This window comes from Callorhinus ursinus, unplaced genomic scaffold (genome assembly GCF_003265705.2).
Source record: "Callorhinus ursinus isolate GAN/ISIS: 27379988/994484 unplaced genomic scaffold, GSC_fseal_2.0 scaffold2, whole genome shotgun sequence".
NCBI classification, from domain to species: Eukaryota; Metazoa; Chordata; class Mammalia; order Carnivora; family Otariidae; genus Callorhinus; species Callorhinus ursinus.
This window is the reverse complement of record NW_027397064.1, coordinates 96,675,873-96,695,441: the sequence shown is the minus strand read 5'-3', so window position 1 is coordinate 96,695,441 and position 19,569 is coordinate 96,675,873. Positions and strand designations below refer to the sequence as shown.

The following is a 19,569-nucleotide window of genomic DNA, read 5'->3' as shown; positions in this document are numbered from 1 at the left end:
GAGAGAGGAAGCCCCAGGGGGTGAGAAGCAAGGGGTTTGGCTTTTTAAAAGAAGTTTAGAAAGGAAAATGGGTGTTCACTGACACTAAAGTAATAGCCAGGCCTGCACCAACCACTTCTGATTATATTTCCCATGCAAAAGTTCAGACAAACCTAGACAATCTAATGAAGAGAGACAGTAACAATGGTTCATTGACAGGTGTGGAGTATCACAAGCAAAGCTGCATGTGATATAGACAGCCTACTGAATCTCCTTGTACTTAGATGTTGTCTTATTACAAAAATGCTTTTTTCGATTAAAGATAAATCTAATGATGATGGCCCCACCCACCCAAAAAAAATCAGATGAACATATGTTCTTGAGTGGGGATTAAATGGTGGCAACCACATCAGAAATTTCAGTATGGTATTAGACAAGAATGACTTGGAGAGGTCAAGTCTCTTCGTGGCTCTACTTTGCTTCACTTTGTTTTGGAGGAGAATGATGTTTGTCAATGCTTTTGAACAATAAAAGAAAATGGAACAATGTCTTACATGAATTAATTAGGCTAGATGAGAAATCACACTTAATGTTACCGAAGGAGAAATAATCTAAACCTAACCTATCATTACAATAGATGCCATGGAACTGTAAACCACTCACAGCTGCCAGCAGGTAATCCTGCTACATGTGTGAAGGATGCAATGCTTGTAATGGTCAGTGCACCTCTGGCTGCAAATAATAGAGCATCTGATGAAATAAGCTTAACTATGACAAAGAAAAGATAATAAGAGTTGGCATTTATTGAACACTTCCTATGCAATGAGCATTTTTCTAGGTGTTTTTTCTATTTTATCTAACTCATCCTCATAATAACTGAGATATGTTTATTATCCCATGTTCACAGATGAGAAAACTGAGGCCAAGAAGAAGTCTATACTATAAGACCACAGAACAGAAAATCTCCACACAATTAGAAGCACACAGGTAAACAGCCAATGACTGGTTAACTGGGTAATTAAATGATTTCAAGGCAACTGATCAGAGTCTCTGTGATTTTCTTGGATTTCCTCATGTGGTAACAAGATGGCTTCTACATCTGTAAGGGGATGTTGTTTCCCAAATAAATTCTTGGGGACACAAAGGCAGGATAAAGCCTATAGGACTCATATAAACATTTTGGACAGTAACCTTAGGGTGGAGTTTGCCCACTACAGGATGCCAGCCTGACAAAACCCAAGGATGGTTTTAGTCAGTTTTATTAGGACTCTCTTTCTATTGATCATTACATTTTTTTTTTTTATAAAACACAACAAGACAAATGTGAGGTGAAATGAAGAACATAATGTCACCAAGAATTTTTAGGCAGACAGCTCTGAAGAGAATAACTAGTACTCTAACAGGTGAATTCTAATTTTTATGGGATAAAATAAAACTCACAGACTGAGAAGTTTAATAAAATTGGGGCTCAGATGCAGCTTAGGTTAGGATCATCAAGCAGAAGAGATGAAACAAGCTCAGAGGATATTTCTATAAGTTGTCTGGTAAAAAGGTCCTGGCCTATGTCATTAAGATTTATTGCTGACTCTTAATGCCTCCTCCAAATTGTAAAAATTCCTTTCCTCAAGAAAAGTGTCCTCTTACATTATAGTAACACAGAGGTTTATTGATTTCCCAGAGCATGAAAAACACCACAAAGACAATTCTGAAATGGTGTCATGTTAGGGGAAGTGTGTGTACACTTTTTCTTGCTCATGGGCTCAGAATTTTTTCAAGGAAAATAACATAAGAAGGAGATTCTAGGGATTGGTTGATTTCTCTAGGTAAGGGTATCTGCAAGGGAGGAGAGGTTCTAAGAGAAGAAAATATAGGCAAGTCAAAAGCATCCTATGATTGCTATTATGTAATTTATGATCATGCTTCTTTAGTATAAATAAGTACACAAATATTTGTGAAATGAAGTTTTACAAATTTACAGAATGGCAACCCAGATGGTCTCTTAGGAGAATTCTTTCACAACATTGATGAATGGTTACAAGTGATAAAGAAAAAAAGATTTCCATTTTTCAAAAGCCAGTGTAACTCTGCTTCCAAAACCTAAAAAATAAAGCAGTATAATAGTATAGAAGAAAATTTTCCTGTGTATTAAAAATGTGTATTAGAAAAATAGTGCTTTCCCTTCAGAATGTCACACAATCACATATTCATTTTTCCATTTCCTAATTCCACTGAAATGATAGAAGTATCCAGATAAAAATAAATGCAGAGAATTATTGCAATAGCAAGAAAAAAACTAGATGTTCAGAAACACTGAGGAATTAAATATAGAAAGGAATAGAAAAACTTGAAAGGGACACTATTTACTTCCAAATATAAAGTCTTTCCTCAACCTTCATTGCTTTGAAGGATTCTGGTTTGTTCCACTGCTACCCTTGCCTTCTTCTTCTATTATTATTTTTTAAACTGACCAAAAATGTATAGGGAAGATAACTGGAAGAAAGTAGGAAAGCTAAGTAAATGCATCTGAAAAATGAAATTTTCTACTCACAGAAGAAAAAAAAATGTTTTAGAGGAAAGGGAGAGGAAGACTGGAAAGTTCTGGTAAGGATAGGGGTAGTTTGACAGCTGGTGGTAAAATGCGTTTAGGTTTTTTCCTTCATCAATGAGCACATTCTCAACTTTTTTTTTTTTGATTCTTTCTTTCTGAACTATATTCTACTTACTTTATAATCAGCTCTTTTAAAAACAAAGGTAAACTATAAGGACTATGTAATCTCTAGGCTGCTGGCTAGAGGAAAAAGAAAAAAGGATAAGAGGTATGTACTAATCTGTACAAGGTACTTTGCTTGACACTTTACATACATACATATTACTTTGTTTATTTTTTACAAGAGCACTGTCAAATAGCTATGCATTTTTCAACTTTTGATTAAAGTTTAACACACATGCTATAAGATGCATAAGACAAGAGCGTATGCAAAATGAAAATATCCACGTAACTGTCACCTAGAAGAAAGAACACAATACCACTAGCGTCCCAGCTCCAACTTCACATTCCTATCTTGTACTTAGAACAATGAATACATAGGGGGCGGAGCAAGATGGCAGAGGAGTAGGAGACCTGGATTTTGTCTGGCCTCAAGAATTCAGCTGAATAGGGATCAAACCATTCTGAGCACCTACAAACTCAACAGGAGATCGAAGAAAAGAATAGCAACAACTCTCTGAACAGAAAAGCGACCACTTACTGGAAGGTAGGACATGCGGAGAAGTGAATCCAAGGCGATATTCGGGAGGACAGACGGTGGGGGAGGGGGCCTCCACAGGCCGCTTCTGGCAAGTGATAGAGCCGCAGAGCACAAAATCGGAACTTTTAGAAGTCGGCTATGCTGAGGGACGTCACTCCAGTGGCTAAGAGGGAGGTGGAACACTCGCAGGACAGTGTGGTCTCAGGACCCTCGGGGTCACAGAAAGACCGGGGGTGCCTGAGTGCAGCAGAGCTCCCAGGTATCAGAGCGGGGAAGCCGGCTGCAGGGACGGAGCCGAGGCGTGGGCTCTCAGCTCAGGGTTGCCATAAACGGTGATCCGTGGCCCAGTCGGGGCACTGCTCCTCCAGCAGGGACCCAACAAGCGGCAGAGTCGGGAGACACCCCTTCCTCCCCCGGGAGGAGCAGCGCGGGAACGCACCGCAGGGATCTGCTGGGTTTGGAGACTCCACACGGGGTCGGGTGCCAGAGATAGAAACACTCGGTCACAGGCCGGGTGAGCACGGAGTGCGGCCGGAGACTGGGGAGACGGGAGTGACTGCTTTTCTCTGGGGGTGCACTGAGGAGCGGGAGCCCGAGCTCTCGACTCCTCCGGATCAGAGATTGGGAGGCCGCCATTTTCACTCTCGTCCACCAAAGCTGTATGGAAAGCTTGCAGGGAACAAAAGCTCCCGAGAGCAAAACGGAGCCAATTACTTAGCCTGGACCAACAAGGGTGGGGCAAATCTGCCTCCCGCAAAGATATTTGGGAACCACGACAACAGATCCCTCGCCCCAGAAGATCAGCACGAACAGCCAGCCAAGAACAAGTTTACCAATCAATGAGAACGGGAGAATGCAAGCACGAGGGGAATATTACACATAGAATTCATGGCTTCTTTATCATGATTCATTAGTCTTTCAAAGTTAATTTTTCTAACTGTATTTTTTTTAATTTTTCTTTTTCCCTTATTCAATCAACATCTTATCAACCCCCTTTTTAAAAAAAAATATTTTTCATTTTTAGAGTCATTCTATCCCTTCATAGTAGTTACCCTTATTTTTGGCATATATATATAAGTTGTTCTCTCTTTAAAATTTTGAGATACAGTTTCTTCTAACAGATCAAAATATACCGTAAATCACTAGTGTATGCCTTTGTTCTAGTCTCCTGCCTGATCACATTCTCTGCCTTTTTTTTCTTTTTTTTAAAAAATCTTCATCTTTTTTCAAACAACTTCTTACCTTATCAATTCCTTTTATAAAATCTTTTATAATTTTCATCTTTACAGTCATATTCCAACCCTTCATTGTATCAACCCTTATTTTGTACATATGTAAGTCTTTCTTTCTTTAAAATTTTAGGAGGCACTTTCTTCTAACAGACCAAAATACACCCAAAATCTAGCGTGTGGCACTGATCTATGCACTAGCCTGATCATATTTCATCATATTCTGTTTTTTTGCTTTTGTTCTGTTTTTGTTTGTTTTTATCTTTATCTTTTTTTTTTTTCCCTCTTTCATTTTTCTTTCTTTCCCTTTCTTTTCCCCTGGTTTCAGGTCTTTTATGATTTCTTTATAGAGTATATTTTATGGGGATGTTGTTACACTGTTAGCATTTTGTTTTCTAATTCATCTATTCTCCTCTGGACAAAATGACAAGATGAAAGAAATTACCTCAGCAAAAAGAACAAGAGGTAGTGCCGTCTACCAGGGACCTACTCAATATGGACATTAGTAAGATGTCGGACCTAGAGTTCAGAATTATGATTTTAAAGATACTAGCTGGGCTTGAAAAAAGCTCGGAAGTTATTAGAGAAACCCTTCCTGGAGAAAAAAAAAGAACTAAAATCTAACCAGGTTGAAATCAAAAAGGCTATTCAGGAGGTGCAATCAAAAATGGGGGTACTAACTGCTAGGGTAAATGAGGCAGAACAGAGAATTAGCGATATAGAAGACAAAATGATGGAAAATAAAGAAGCTGAGAAAAAGAGAGAGAAAAAACTACCGGATCACGAGAGCAGAATTCGAGAGATAACCGATACAATAAGACGAAACATTAGAATAATTGGAATCCCAGAAGAAAAAGAAAGAGAGAGAGGGGCAGAAGGTATATTGGAACAAATTATAGCAGAGAACTTCCCTAATGTGGGGAAGAAAACAGGCATCAAAATCCAGGAGGCACAGAGAACCCCTCTCAAAATCAATAAAAATAGGTCAACACCCCGATTGACCCTGAAATCTAATAGTAAACCTTATGAGTCTCAGAGACAAAGAGAAAATCTTGAAAGCAGCTCGGGAGAAGAGATATGTAACCTACAATGGTAGAAACATTAGAATGGCAACAGACCTATCCACAGAGACCTGGCAGGCCAGAAAGGACTGGCATGATATCTTCAGAGCACTAAACGAGAAAAATATGCAGCCAAGAATACTATGTCCAGAGAGGCTGTCATTGAAAATAGGAGAGATAAAAAGCTTCCAGGACAAACAAAAACTAAAGGAATTTGCAAACACGAAACCAGCTCTCCATGAAATATTGAAAGGGGTCCTCTAAGCAAAGAGAGAGCCTAAAAGCAGCATAGATCAGAGAGGAACACAGACAATATACAGTAACAGTCAATGTACAGGCAATACAATGGCACTAAATTCATATCTTTCAATAGTTACCCAGAATGTAAATGGGCTAAATGCCACAATCAAAAGAGACAGGCTATCAGACTAGATTAAAAAACAAGACCCATCAATATGCTATCTGCAAGAGACTCATTTTAGACCCAAAGACACCCCCACATTGAAAGTGAGGGTGGGGAAAACCATTTACCATGCTAATGGACACCAAAAGAAAGCTGGGGTGGCAATCCTTATACCAGACAAATTAGATTTTAAAACAAAGACTATAATAAGAGATGAGGAAGGACACTATATCCTACTTAAAGGGTCTATACAACAAGAAGATCTAACAATTGTAAATATCTATGCCCCTAACATAGGAGCAGCCAATTATATAAGGCAATTAATAACAAAAGTGAAGAAACACATGGACAACAATACAATAATAGTGGGGGACCTTAACACCCCCCTTACTGAAATGGACAGATCATCTAAACAAAAGATCAACAAGGAAATAAAGACTTTAAATGACACACTGGACCAAACCTACTTCACAGACATATTCAGAACATTCCATCCCAAAGCAACAGAATACTCATTCCTCTCTAGTGCCCATGAACATTCTCCAGAATACATCACATCCTAGGTCACAAATCAGGTCTCAACCAGTACCAAAAGACTGGGATTATTCCCTGCATATTTTCAGACCACAATGCTTTGAACCTAGAACTCAATCTCAAGAGGAAAGTCGGAAAGAACTCAAATACGTGGAGGCTAAAGAGCATCCCGCTAAAGAATGAATGGGTCAACCAGGAAATTAAAGAAGAATTAAAAAAATTCATGGAAACCAATGAAAATGAAAACACAACTGTTCCAAATCTTTGGGATACAGCAAAAGCAGTCCTGAGAGGAAAGTATATAGCAATACAAGCCTTTCTCAAGAAACGAGAAAGGTCTCAAATACACAACCTAAGCCTACACCTAAAGGCGCTGGAGAAAGAACAGCAAATAAAGCCTAAACCCAGCAGGAGAAGAGAAATCATAAAGATCAGAGCAGAAATCAATGAACTAGAAACCAAAAGAACCGTAGAACAGATCAACAAAACTAGGAGCTGGTTCTTTGAAAGAATTAACAAGATTGATAAACCCCTGGCCAGACTTACCAAAAAGAAAAGAGAAATGACCCAAATCAACAAAATCATGAATGAAAGAGGAGAGATCACAACCAACACCAAAGACATACAAACAATTATAAGAACATATTATGAGCAACTAACTATATGCCAGCAAATTAGATAACCTGGAAGAAATGGATGCATTCCTAGAGAATATCAACTACCAAAACTGAATCAGGAAGAAATAGGAAACCTGAACAGACCTATAACCACTAAGGAAATTGAAGCAGTCATCAAAAACCTCCCGACAAACAAAAGCCCAGGGCCAGATGGTTTCCCAGGGGAATTCTACCAAACATTTAAAGAAGAATTAATACCTATTCTCCTGAAACTGTTCCAAAAAATAGAAATGGAAGGAAAACTTCCAAACTCATTTTATGAGGCCACCATTACCTTGATCCCAAAACCAATGACCCCATCAAAAAGGAGAATTACAGACCAATATCCTTGATGAACATGGATGCAAAAATTCTCACCAAAATACTAGCCAATAGGATCCAACAGTACATTAAAAGGATTATTCACCATGACCAAGTGGAATTTATCCCTGGGCTGCAAGTTTGGTTCAACATCCGCAAATCAATCAACGTGATACAATATATTAACAAAAGAAAGAACAAGAATCATATGATCCTCTCAATAGATGCAGAAAAAGCATTTGACAAAAAACAGCATCCTTTCTTGATCAAAACTCTTCATAGAATAGGGATAGAGGGTATATACCTTAATATCATAAAAGCCATCTATGAGAAACCTACAGCGAATATCATTCTCAATGTGGAAAAGTTGAGATCTTTCCCCCTAAGGTCAGGAACGCGGCAGTGATGTCCACTATCACTACTGCTATTCAACATAGTATTAGAAGTCCTACTAGCCACAGCAATCAGACAACAAAAAGAAATCAAAGGCATCTAAATTGGCAAAGAGGAAGTCAAACTCTCACTCTTTGCAGATGATATGATATTTTATGTGGAAAACCCAAAAGACTCCACCCCAAAACTGCTAGAACTCATACAGGAATTCAGTAGAGTAGCAGGATATAAAATCAATGCACAGAAAAAAATCAGTGGCATTCCTATACACCAACAACAAGACAGAAGAGAGACAAATCAAGGAGTCGATCCCATTTACAATTGCACCCAAAAGCATAAGATACCTAGGAATAAATGTAACCAAAGAGGCAAAGGATCTGTACTCAGAAAACTATAAAATACTCATGAAAGAAATTGAAGAAGACACAAAGAAATGGAAAAACGTTCCATGCTCATGGATTGGAAGAACAAACATTGTGAAGATGTCAATGCTACCTAGAGCAATCTACACATTCAGTGCAATCCCCATCAAAATACCATCCCCTTTTTTCAAAGAAATGGAACAAATAATCCTAAAATTTGTATGGAACCAGAAGAGACCCCAAATAGCCAGAGCAATGTTGAAGAAGAAAAGCAAAGCTGGCGGCATCACAATTCCGGACTTCCAGCTCTATTACAAAGCTGTCATCATCAAGACAGTATGATACTGGCACAAACACAGACACACAGATCAGTGGAACAGAATAGAGAGCCCAAAAATGGACCCTCAACTCTACGGTTAACTCATCTTTGACAAAGCAGGAAAGAATGTCCAATGGCAAAAAGACAGTCTGTTCAACAAATGGTGTTGGGAAAATTGGACAGCCACATGCAGAAGAATGAAACTGGACCATTTCCTTACACCACACACAAAAATAGACTCCAAATGGTTTAAAGATCTAAATGTGAGACAGGAGTCCATCAAAATCCTAAAGGAGAACCCAGGCAGCCACCTCTTCGACCTCAGCCGCAGCAACTTCTTCCTAGAAACATCGCCAAAGGCAAGGGAAGCAAAGGCAAAAATGAACGATTGGGATTTCATCAAGATAAAAAGCTTTTGCACAGCAAAAGAAACAGTCCACAAAACCAAAAGACAACTGACAGAATGGGAGAAAATATTTGCAAATGATATATCAGGTAAAGGGCTAGTATCCAAAATCTATAAAGAACTTATCAAACTCAACACCCAAAGAACAAATCAACCAATCAAGAAATGGGCAGAAGACGTGAACAGACATTTTTCCAAAGAAGACATCCAAATGGCCAACAGACACATGAAAAAGTGCTCAACACCGCTCGGTATCAGGGAAATCCAAATCAAAACCTCAATGAGATACCAGCTCACACCAGTCAGAATGGCTAAAATTAACAAGTCAGGAAATGACAGATGTTGGAGGGGATGTGGAGAAAGGGGAACCCTACACTGTTGGTGGGAATGCAAGCTGGTGCAACCACTCTGGAAAACAGTATGGAGGTTCCTCAAAAAGTTGAAAATAGAGCTATCATATGATCCAGGAATTGCACTACTGGGTACTTACCACTGAGATACAAATGTAGGGATCCGAAGGGGCATGTGCACCCCAATGTTTATAGCAGCAACGTCCACAATAGCCAAACTGTGGAAAGAGCCAAGATGTGCATCGACAGATGAATGGAGAAAGAAGATGTGGTATATATACACAATGGAATATTATGTAGCCATCAAAAGGAATGAGATCTTGACATTTGCAACGACCCGGATGGAACTGGATGGTGTTATGCTGAGTGAAATAAGTCAATCAGAGATAGACTTGTATCATATGACCTGACTGATATGAGGAATTCTTAATCTCAGGAAACAAACTGAGGGTTGCTGGAGTGGTGGGGTCGTGGGAGGGATGGGGTGGCTGGGTGATACAGTGGGGACGGTATGTGTGATGTTGAATGCTGTGAATTGTGCCAGACTGTTGAATCATAGATCTGTACCTCTGAAACAAATAATGCAATATATGTTAAGAAAAAAAAAAGAAGTTAGCAGGAGGGGAAGAATGAAGTGGAGTAAATCGGAGGAGGAGAGGAACCATGAGAGATGATGGACTCTGAAAAAGCAACTGAGGGTTGTAGAGGGGAAGGGGCTGGGGGGATGGGTTAGCCTTGTGATGGGTATTAAAGAGGGCATGTGGTGTGTGGAGCACTGGGTGCTATGCACAAACAATGAATCATGGAACACTACATCAAAAACTAATGATGTAAGGTATGGTGATTAACACAACAATAACAAAATTTGAATGAAAAAAACCACGAATACATAATTAGTTGATTTCACAGGTAAGAAACATGAGAATCAGAGATTATCCAGGCTCACAGAATTATTGAACAAGATATCTAAATATTAGTGAGTATTGCACTCATGTTTCATGACCTTCATAATCTGGCCAATGGTTACCTCTCCTCCAACCTTATGAGCCCCCAAATAGTATTTATTTTCCAAAAAAATCAGTAAAGATCATAACTAGAGTTGTTCTGAGTTTCTTTCTGTCTGTCGCGTACTAAGATTATTTCTGTGGTTCACACAGTCTGTTATGCAGGTCTTTGATCAATCGTTGCCTCCTCAGAGACCACTGTATGTGAAACTGCATAACCTGCTTATTTTTTGTTGAGAATTTAATATTTGAATATTATAAAGTGGTAACTCTGGAAATTAGATTCTTCTCTTTCCTAGTGTGCTTTATTTTTAACTAATTTACTTATTTTTGATTGTTGAGGCAGTAGTGGTTCATTTGTTTAGTGATTTTCCTCAACTATTTTTGCAAAAACTATATTCCTTTTCATCTGTGGTCACTTGTCTCTTTCACTTAGCTTCTGTTCAACTAATGTTGTGATTTTCAATGTCGCATTTTTACAGAGATTGATTTGAACCAGGAACTAAAATAAAAAACAAAACCTCCAAAACAACCATTTTTGGAGACATTCTTTTTTAATTTAAGGAAGTTTCTCTCTATTCATATCATTACTTTTACCTTGACTGAGTGTTGAGTTTTTTCAAATGCTTTTTTTGCATCCATTGATATGATCATATGATTTAGCTTGTTATTGTGAATATTATGTAAATTCATTTTTGAATGTTGAATCCGACTTGCAAATCTGGAATAAATTCCATTGGTAATTGGGAATATTTCTGTTGATACATTCTTGGATTTGATTTGCAAGTAGTTTGCTGAGAATTCTGTATATACATTCATAGGAGATACTGGTCTGTAGCTGTTTTTCTGTCACTTCTTTATCAGCTTTTATGACAATTTTTTAGAATGAGTCAGGAGATGCTACATCTGCTTAAATTTTCTTAAAGATGTTGCAGAAAATTGAAATGATTTTGTTTTTCTTAAACATTCAGTAGAATTTACCATCTGGGCCTAATACTTTTTAATTTTGGAAAATTATTGATTATTGCTTAAATTTTTATAATAGTTATGAACCTTTTCTGATTATTTATTTCTCCTTGCTTAGTTTTTGACAGTTTATGTCTTTCAAGATATTAAGTCCAGTTCATCTAATTGTTCAAATTACTTTATTTTCCTTTAAGGTCCATGGGCTCAGTAATGATGAATTCTCTTTCATTTTTCACACTATATGTGGTGATTAACAACATGTGTCAACTTGACTGGACCACTAGATGACCAGACATTTGGTCAAACATTATTCTGGGTGTGTCTATAAGGGTGTTTCTGGATGTCATTGGTATTTCAATCAGTAGACTGAGTAAGGCAAACTGCCTTCTTTAATGTGGAGGGGCATCATCCAATCAACAGGAAACCCAATAGAACAAGAAGACTAAGTAAGAGATAACTACTGTCTGGCTGCTTTGAGCTGGGGTGTCTGTCTTCCTGACCCACACTGAATATCAAACCTCCCAGCATTGGAATAGAACTTACACCATTGACTTTCCTGATTATTAGGCCTTTGATTTTTTGTTTCTCTCTCTCTCTCTCTTTCCCTTTTTTTCTCCTTGGTTTCTCTGGCTACAGGTATACAATTCTATTGATCTTTTTAAAGAGTGAGGTTTTGATTTTGTTGAGTTCATCATTTCTCTGTCTTCAATTTAATTGATTTTGTTCTTATTTTTATTGATCTTATTCTGATTCCTTTAAGCTAAATTATTATTTTATTTTGGTTTTTTAAGGTAAAAGCTTAGATTATTGATTTCAGATGTTCATTCTTTTCTATTATATGTATTCAATGTTATAATTTTCCACACATCTTGCTGTTTCAGTGGTCACTGCCCAAAAAAACAAAGAAATAAAGCCGGCAAGCCACTTTTCAGCCTTGAGCCTTACACAGCTGTCCTTAGCTGCTAAATTCTTTCTGATAACATTGTTATGTTGCCTTCACAGTTCTCACACTGGTATTTAAAGTATGTTCAATACACTGTTTGGATATGCTGGTAACTGCCTTTTGAACAGAGCCAACACCACCACAGTCCAGGCAGGTGAGTTCTCTTTGGGCTACAGCCTTGGCTGAGTGAGACCCCAGAAGACAGGGTGAGTTATGTATCCAGCAGAACACATTTGGCAGATAGAGGAAGCATTTGAGAATAAGACCATACTTATTGCAGGGACTGTGTAATCTTACTGTTTTATCTTGGCATGTGTTGTATGTAATGGTGATTTATATTTCAATGTATTGAAAACTTTTCATTTTATTCAACAAATGTGTCACATGTTAAAACCTTAAAAGTTTCTGTAATCTCAAAAAAAAAAAAAAGAAAAAAACACTACCATTTTTGTATCCCACAAATTTTGGTAAGATATATTTCCATCATAATTTAAAGCTCAAAAAATTATCTTTTATTAAGATTGTCTCTTTGACCCATGTGTTATTGGAAAAATATATTTTTCAATCTCCAAGTATATTTGTGATTTTGTAGCTATTTTTCTTTTATTGGTTTCTAATTTAATTCCATTGTGGTCTGAGAGTACATATTGAATACACTGTATACACTCTATTATTTTAAATAAGTTAAGGTATGTTTCCTGACCCAGAATGTGGTATATCTTGGTAAACGTTCCATGGGAACTTGAGGAGAAGATGTATTCTGCTGTTCTTTGGTGAACTGTTCTACAAATGCTGCTGATATCCAATTCACTGATGTTGCTATTGAGTTCTGCCTGCTGGATCCGTTTATTACTGATAGATGGGTGTTGAGGTCTTCACCTATAATAGTTGTTTATTTTCTCTTCTAGTCTAGTTCTATTAGTTTTTGCTCCACACATTTTGATTCCCTGGTATTAAGTACATATACGTTAAGGATTGTTTGTCTTTTTGGAGAATTGACCCCTTATCATTATGTAATGCCCCCCCCTTTTTTATCTCTGATGATTTTCCTGTTCTGTAGTCTTTGTCTGAAATTAATATAACTATTCCATTATTCCACCTTTCTTTTCATTAATGTTAACACGTTATATCTTTATCTCTTTACTTTTAACCTAGCTGAGTTCTTATATTTAAAGTAGGGTGTTTTTTGTTTTGTTTGAATAATAGATAGGTGGGTTTTGTTTTTTATTCTGCCAATCTCTAGCTTTTAAATGGTGTATTTAGACCAGTCACATTTAAAATGATTATTAATACATATGGTTTAATATCTACAGCATCTGTAGCTGTTTACTGTTTATTGCATTTTCTTTTTCTTATTGGCCTCTACCTGCTTTCTAGGAGTTTTAATTGAATATTTTATATGATTCCATTTCCCTTTTACCATTTTAATTTATATATGTGTGTGTGTGTGTGTGTGTGTGTGTGTGTGCATGTGTGTATTTTTAGTTGTCATCCTAGAGTTTACACACTTGAATAGTGGTGATGAAGTTCATGCAAGACCATGAACACTAAGAGTCGGCAAGATTAACAGACCGAAAGGAGAGCTGGAGGTGAGGTAGAATAAGAGAGGAAAAAATGAAATCAATTAAGGAAACTCATTAGGACAAATTGAAACTAAACCTGGTGCAGCCCCGATTACTCTGATGACATACAGAAGTTAAACCTTTCATTATGCAGCTGCACTTGTGCCTGGCCCAGAACTGGGAGGAGGAGGATCCTGTGGGATTCCAACGCCTGGAGGCCAGTTTGCTGCCCCACCCAAGCGAGATGAGCCGGAAGAGCAGCAACATGCATGAGCTACAATAGTGCCTACACTTTATACCAACCTTCAGAGCTGCTTCACTTTTACCTTCCATATCTCACACACGTTTGTCTTGTGATCAACTCTAAAGCGGGACTATAAAGAAAGGTAATTCTAGGAAATGTAGCATCTGTTCAGCAAGGTCAGATGTGTAGAAACTAAAACACACAGCCTTTCAAAATACATATGGAAAAATAACTGTGTAAACTAGCACATGAAGAATGAAATAAACAACACAGATAATAATTCTTGCAGGTGAGGAGGAAAATTTCTTTCAGTTTAAGGCAATATAAGGACAAACAGAAATAATTTTAATTGAAAATTAATGTTTGATATAGCTTTGATTGGGAGATGGATGTAGAGTGGGGAAGAAGTTTTGGTTGACTATATAATGGGTAGGAAAGTTAATAGGACTGTGGGTAGAGGGACATAGATAGACTACTTTAACTAGAGTTGAAGAACCATATAGGAGAGCAATAGAAAATAAACCTGGAAAGGAAATGTAAGGCAGTTTGATAACTCACTGGTATAGTGAGACATTATTATTAACTAAAGTCCATACTTTACTGAATTTCCCTTAGTTTCTACCTAGTGTCCTTTTGTTGCTGCTGCTGCTATTGTTGTTCTGGAATCTCATTTGTCTTGTGATCAACTCTAAAGCGGGACTATAAAGAAAGGTAATTCTAGGAAATGTAGCATCTTTTTCAAAAAAAAAAAAGAAATTTACTTTCCTTTCTTCATCCCTTTGTTTTCAGGCAAGAAACCATTAGGTAATTTATACACATGTTCTGCCCTCAAGGAGGTGGATCTATATTACATTTAGTCATCAGTCATGTCTCCTTGGACTCCTGGCTTTGACAGTACCTCAGATTTCCCTTGTTTTTTCATGAACTTGATAGTTTTCAGAAGTATGGGCCAGGTATTTTATTGAATTTTCCTCAATTGGGATATATATGATTTTCTCTTTTTTTTTCCTTATGATTATATTGTAGTTACAGTTACTTGGGAGAAATACCACACAAATCAAGTGCCATTATCATCACATCATATCAAAGGGTACATACTATCAACATGACTTATTACTCTTGCTGTTAACCTTGATCATCTACAGAAAATGTTTGCCAGGTTTCTCCTATAAAGTTACTTCCTCTTCCTTTTCCATACTGTACTCTTTGGAAAGAATTCACTGTGTGCACCCCACACTTAAGGAGTGGGGGGCTATGATCCACCTCCTTGAGGGCAGAATATATGTACAAATTACCTAATGGTTTCTTGCCTGAAAACAAAGGGATGAAGAAAGGAAAGTAAATTTCTTTTTTTTTTTTTAATGATTTTATTTATTCATTTTAAGAGAGAGCAGTCACAATTGGGCCCATGGGTAAGGGGAGGGGCAAAGCAAGAGGAAGATAGGAGAATCTCCAGAAGACTCCCCCTTGAGTGTGGAGCCAGACTCATGGCTCGATCTCACAACCCTCATCATGACCTGAACCAAAATCAAAAGTTAGATGCTTAACCGACTGAGCCACCCAGGCGCCCCAGGAAAGAAAATTTCTTAAAACAACTATTAACAATATAGCAAATGTGGTAACTAGAATCAGGTTATTTCAGTGTTCTATTAAAATGGTGTACTTCATTCCCTGTATCATGAAAAACATGTAAGTTAATTAAAATATGGAATCTGTCTTAATTTCTTAACAACGAAGGAAAGAAGAAGCATGCTTAGATGTCTAAAATATACAATAAAACATTAGAAATTATGAAAGAGATTCAGATAAAATTTCCTGAGAGTTAATAATTAGAAGTTTATTTCACTGGCAAATTTGTAACATTGCAGACTTTTGACTAGTGCTGGAATTATTAAGAAAAATTCCCATTAAATTTGAAGCTGATAATGCCCATGTCCTGGAATCTTAATGCAACTGGACTAAAATTCAGAGAAAGGGGGCCATAGTACTGGCCAGGATATTGATCTTGATTTTACCAAGAGAACCATTTTGTTCTTATACACAATGGTGACAAGGAGAACTATATGTGGGGCCAGAAGATTCACAGAAGAGCCCATTTATACATTTATAACCAGTATTTCTGGTGAAGAAAACAGTGGCTGCCCAATAAAAACAAAACCCACCAAGAACGTAAATTATTATGTATGGAGTATATTGTTAAAATGTTGAATGTTTGCCAATATGGCAGTTGAAAAACATTTACACTTTTAGAGTCAGTTCTAGTAAAAGGCAGAATTGAAACCAGATTTCAAGGGGTTATAGAGTAAGCAAAGATATTTTTAAAAAATGAATAAAAGGGAAAGTGAAATTAAAGAGTAGAAAAGTTGGCCCATCCAGGAGGCTGGATAATAAGGAACTATCAGGCATGGGACTTCAGTGCTGTTTACTTTCCTTTTGTCTCCTAATTCAGCTATTTACTTCTCCTGAGCCAATGAGATGATGAAAAGCTACTGCCGTCTGTGTGTCAGAAAAAGTTGGGCTCCTTTTGGCTCCCAAAGAAAATACCGGCAATAAATGACAAGAACAACTCCTTAGCCCAAAGTCCAAAGTAAGCCCTGAGAAGAGTGTGTTGGCATTCTCTGACAAAGAAAAGGCAATTTAGAAAGGGAAATAAAAGGCAAAAGGTCTTCCTTGCTTTTGAGGTGGGACAAGAGAGTAAAATAAAATAGTCTGAGCCACAAAATAAATATCCATTGATTTATACTGACATAGTTAAATAAATAAGATAATAAATGAAAGAAAGAAAAAAAAGAGAGAGAGACAAATCTGCTGTGTAGAGATATTCCAAATAATTTAGGTAGATACTTTGCCTTTAAAGAGGTGGAACACAATTCTCTACTCATTAAGTGTGGGCTGTGCACACCGAAACTTCATTACACCATGTACAATACATTAAGTAGAGAGGAAGAAACCAGACAAACACTACCTCAGCCAGCCTATCAGGGTCAACATCAGCATCGATAAGTCATGTTAGTTGTATGTACTCCTTGGTGTCATGAGAATGGCATCTTAACTCTGTGATCTTCCTCCCAAAACTAAGACCCAACCTAATCATGAGAAAAACAGCAGACAAACTCAAGTTGGGGAACATTCTACAAAATACCGACCAGGACTTCTCAATATTGTCAAGGTCATCAAAAACAAAGGAAGACAAAGCAACTGCCACAGCCAAAGGAGATCGGACAACTAAAAGTAATGTGATATACTGGAAGGGACCCTGGAGGACAAAAAGGTATTAGGTAAAAATTAAGGTAATCTAAATAAAGTATGGACTTCAGTTAACAACAATGTATAAGTATTGGTTCATTAACTGTTGCAAATGTACCATACTAATGCAAGATATTAATCACAGAGGAATCTGGGTAGGGGGTATATGAGTACTCTGTACTATCTTCATAACTTTTCTGTCAACCTAAAACTATTTTAAGACTAAAAGTGTAAGAAATAGGGACAGTACATAGGAACAGATAACACTGAGGAAAAGACAAGGTAGTGAATGTAATACATTCTGCATGAAATTACTAAAGTATACAGAAAGGAGTATATTGACAAGGCAGAAAGTGTGTGAGATTCGAAGTATGCAGCAGGTAGAAGGGGTATAAAATGAAGGGCAAAGAGCATCAATGTCCTAACAGTGAAGTACCTGGACACGGAAAAGATTTCACAAAAAATGTGTAGCTCTTTGCATAAATGCATATAAATAAGGAAAACGGCAGAAAGGCAAAAAGAAAATAGGAGTAGACCTGAGTCAATGGCCTAGCTATTCCCAAGGAACATGACACTTGTTTTTAATGAAGACAAACTGCTGTTCAAAACTCAACTCACACCTCCATGTGTTCTGGTAATTAGTTGTTGATATTGAATAGTAAAGCTTGATAAGAGTGCTCATTAGACCAACAGACAATAAGATTTTCAAGAATTGGGACTATATTACTTAAATTGTAGCATCTAGCAGTTATTATGTAAATGTTTGCTAAATGAATGAATACTTATACATTTATTACAATTGCTCTTTCTTTTCTCTGTAACAATCGTCCCTAGTACTTGTGTATGTGTGTCTGCGCATATGTGCACACTGGACCTTTTTCATTATTCAGCTCATTGTTCAAATATCTTCGTAGAGAGGCTTTTCCTGATCGCTAACATGAAATGGATTGCCTGTCACCCACTGCTGTCACTCCCTATCCCTTTACCCTTTTGTATTTTCTTTTTAACATACAACATATCTGAAATTATTTATTTATACATGTCTTTGTTCATTGCCAACTAAGTTGTAAGCTTCCTGAACACTGCAGTCATCGTGGTTTATCCCAAAATGATACTCAGAAATATTAACAAATTAGATTCCACAATCTAAAATGACAAGGTTGAAAAAGTGAAAGCAAACATACTTCAGAAAGTTCATCAAATCAGGAGACTTAAGGATATAAAAATTCACCAAGACCTAAAAGGGAGATATACTACAACTGACTCAGCCCTAAAGCCCACACTTTTTGATGGACTAAAGGCTTATTTTGTATGTTAGGAACTAAATGTCCATTATTCTATAAAGCAATTTGGATTTAATATATGAGCAGAAGCAAGAAAAACTGAAATAAAGACTTGATAACAGTTTCATAAAAGTTGCTCCGTCTACCAGAATCTCCAACTGTGTCACAGTCTGACCCTGCAGGTTTTATCTTCCCCATCTGACATGCCCTTCCTCTGTGGTATCATCTGATGCAGTGGCTTTAACTACCATCTATTCACTGACAACTCTTAAATGTTTCTGTTCCACTCCCCTCAATTCCAGAATCAAATAGCTAACTACCCACCTAACAGCTTACATAAAGACGTATTTGATATTTGAAATTTAACGTCGTCAACAATTAACAACTGTTAATTGTCCTAACTGTTAATTCTCCAATACGTGTGTTGCCTCCCACCTAATCCATCTCAGTTAATGAATGACATGTTCTGATCAGTAATTTTGTTAGAGTTCCCCCTCACTCTTTTCTGTCATACTTCACATATAGTATGTGAGGATGTCCTAAGGATTTATGTTCAGAATATGTCCGGAATTAGTCACCTTCTCAATTCCTCCACCCAAATGCACCTGACGCAAGTCACTACCATCCCTCTCCAGTTACAAAGGTAGCCTCCTAACTGGTCTCATGTCTATTCCCTTGCCTTTTTTCAATGCAGTAGCCAGAATTATCTTGTTAAAATATAAATCAGGGCAGGGGCGCCTGGTGGCTCAGTCAGTTAAGCATCCGACTCGTGATTTCAGCTCAGGTTGTGATCTCAGGGTTGTGAGATGGAGCCCTGCATAGGGCTCCACACTAGGCATGGGACCTGCTTAAGATTCTCTCTCTCCCTCTATTGCTCCCCCAACCCTAAAAAAAAAATCAGGGCATGCCACTGCTTTACTCAACCCTTCAGTTGTTTCCATTTCTCTCAGGGCAAAAACCAAGTTGTTCAATGGACAAGGACCCACCTGATTACCTTTCTGATCTCATCTCTTGCTGCTTTCCCCTCATCACAGTCTTCCAGCCATGTTGAATCCTTGCC

General features: G+C 37.5%; 1 long non-coding RNA gene across 2 annotated transcripts in view; it reads right to left on the bottom strand.

Annotated features, from left to right (window-relative positions):
- LOC141371173 (uncharacterized) overlaps nucleotides 1–19,569 on the bottom strand; it is a 229,306-nt gene that overhangs the window by 189,147 nt on the left and 20,590 nt on the right. Inside the window, exon 1 of one of the 2 annotated variants that reach the window (XR_012375919.1) lies at nucleotides 3,228–3,307. The exons of the other annotated variant lie outside the window; for it this stretch is intronic. This is a non-coding gene — a long non-coding RNA (uncharacterized lncRNA). Of the gene's footprint in view, nucleotides 1–3,227; nucleotides 3,308–19,569 lie in introns of those variants that run through there. 2 annotated transcript variants of the gene reach the window in all.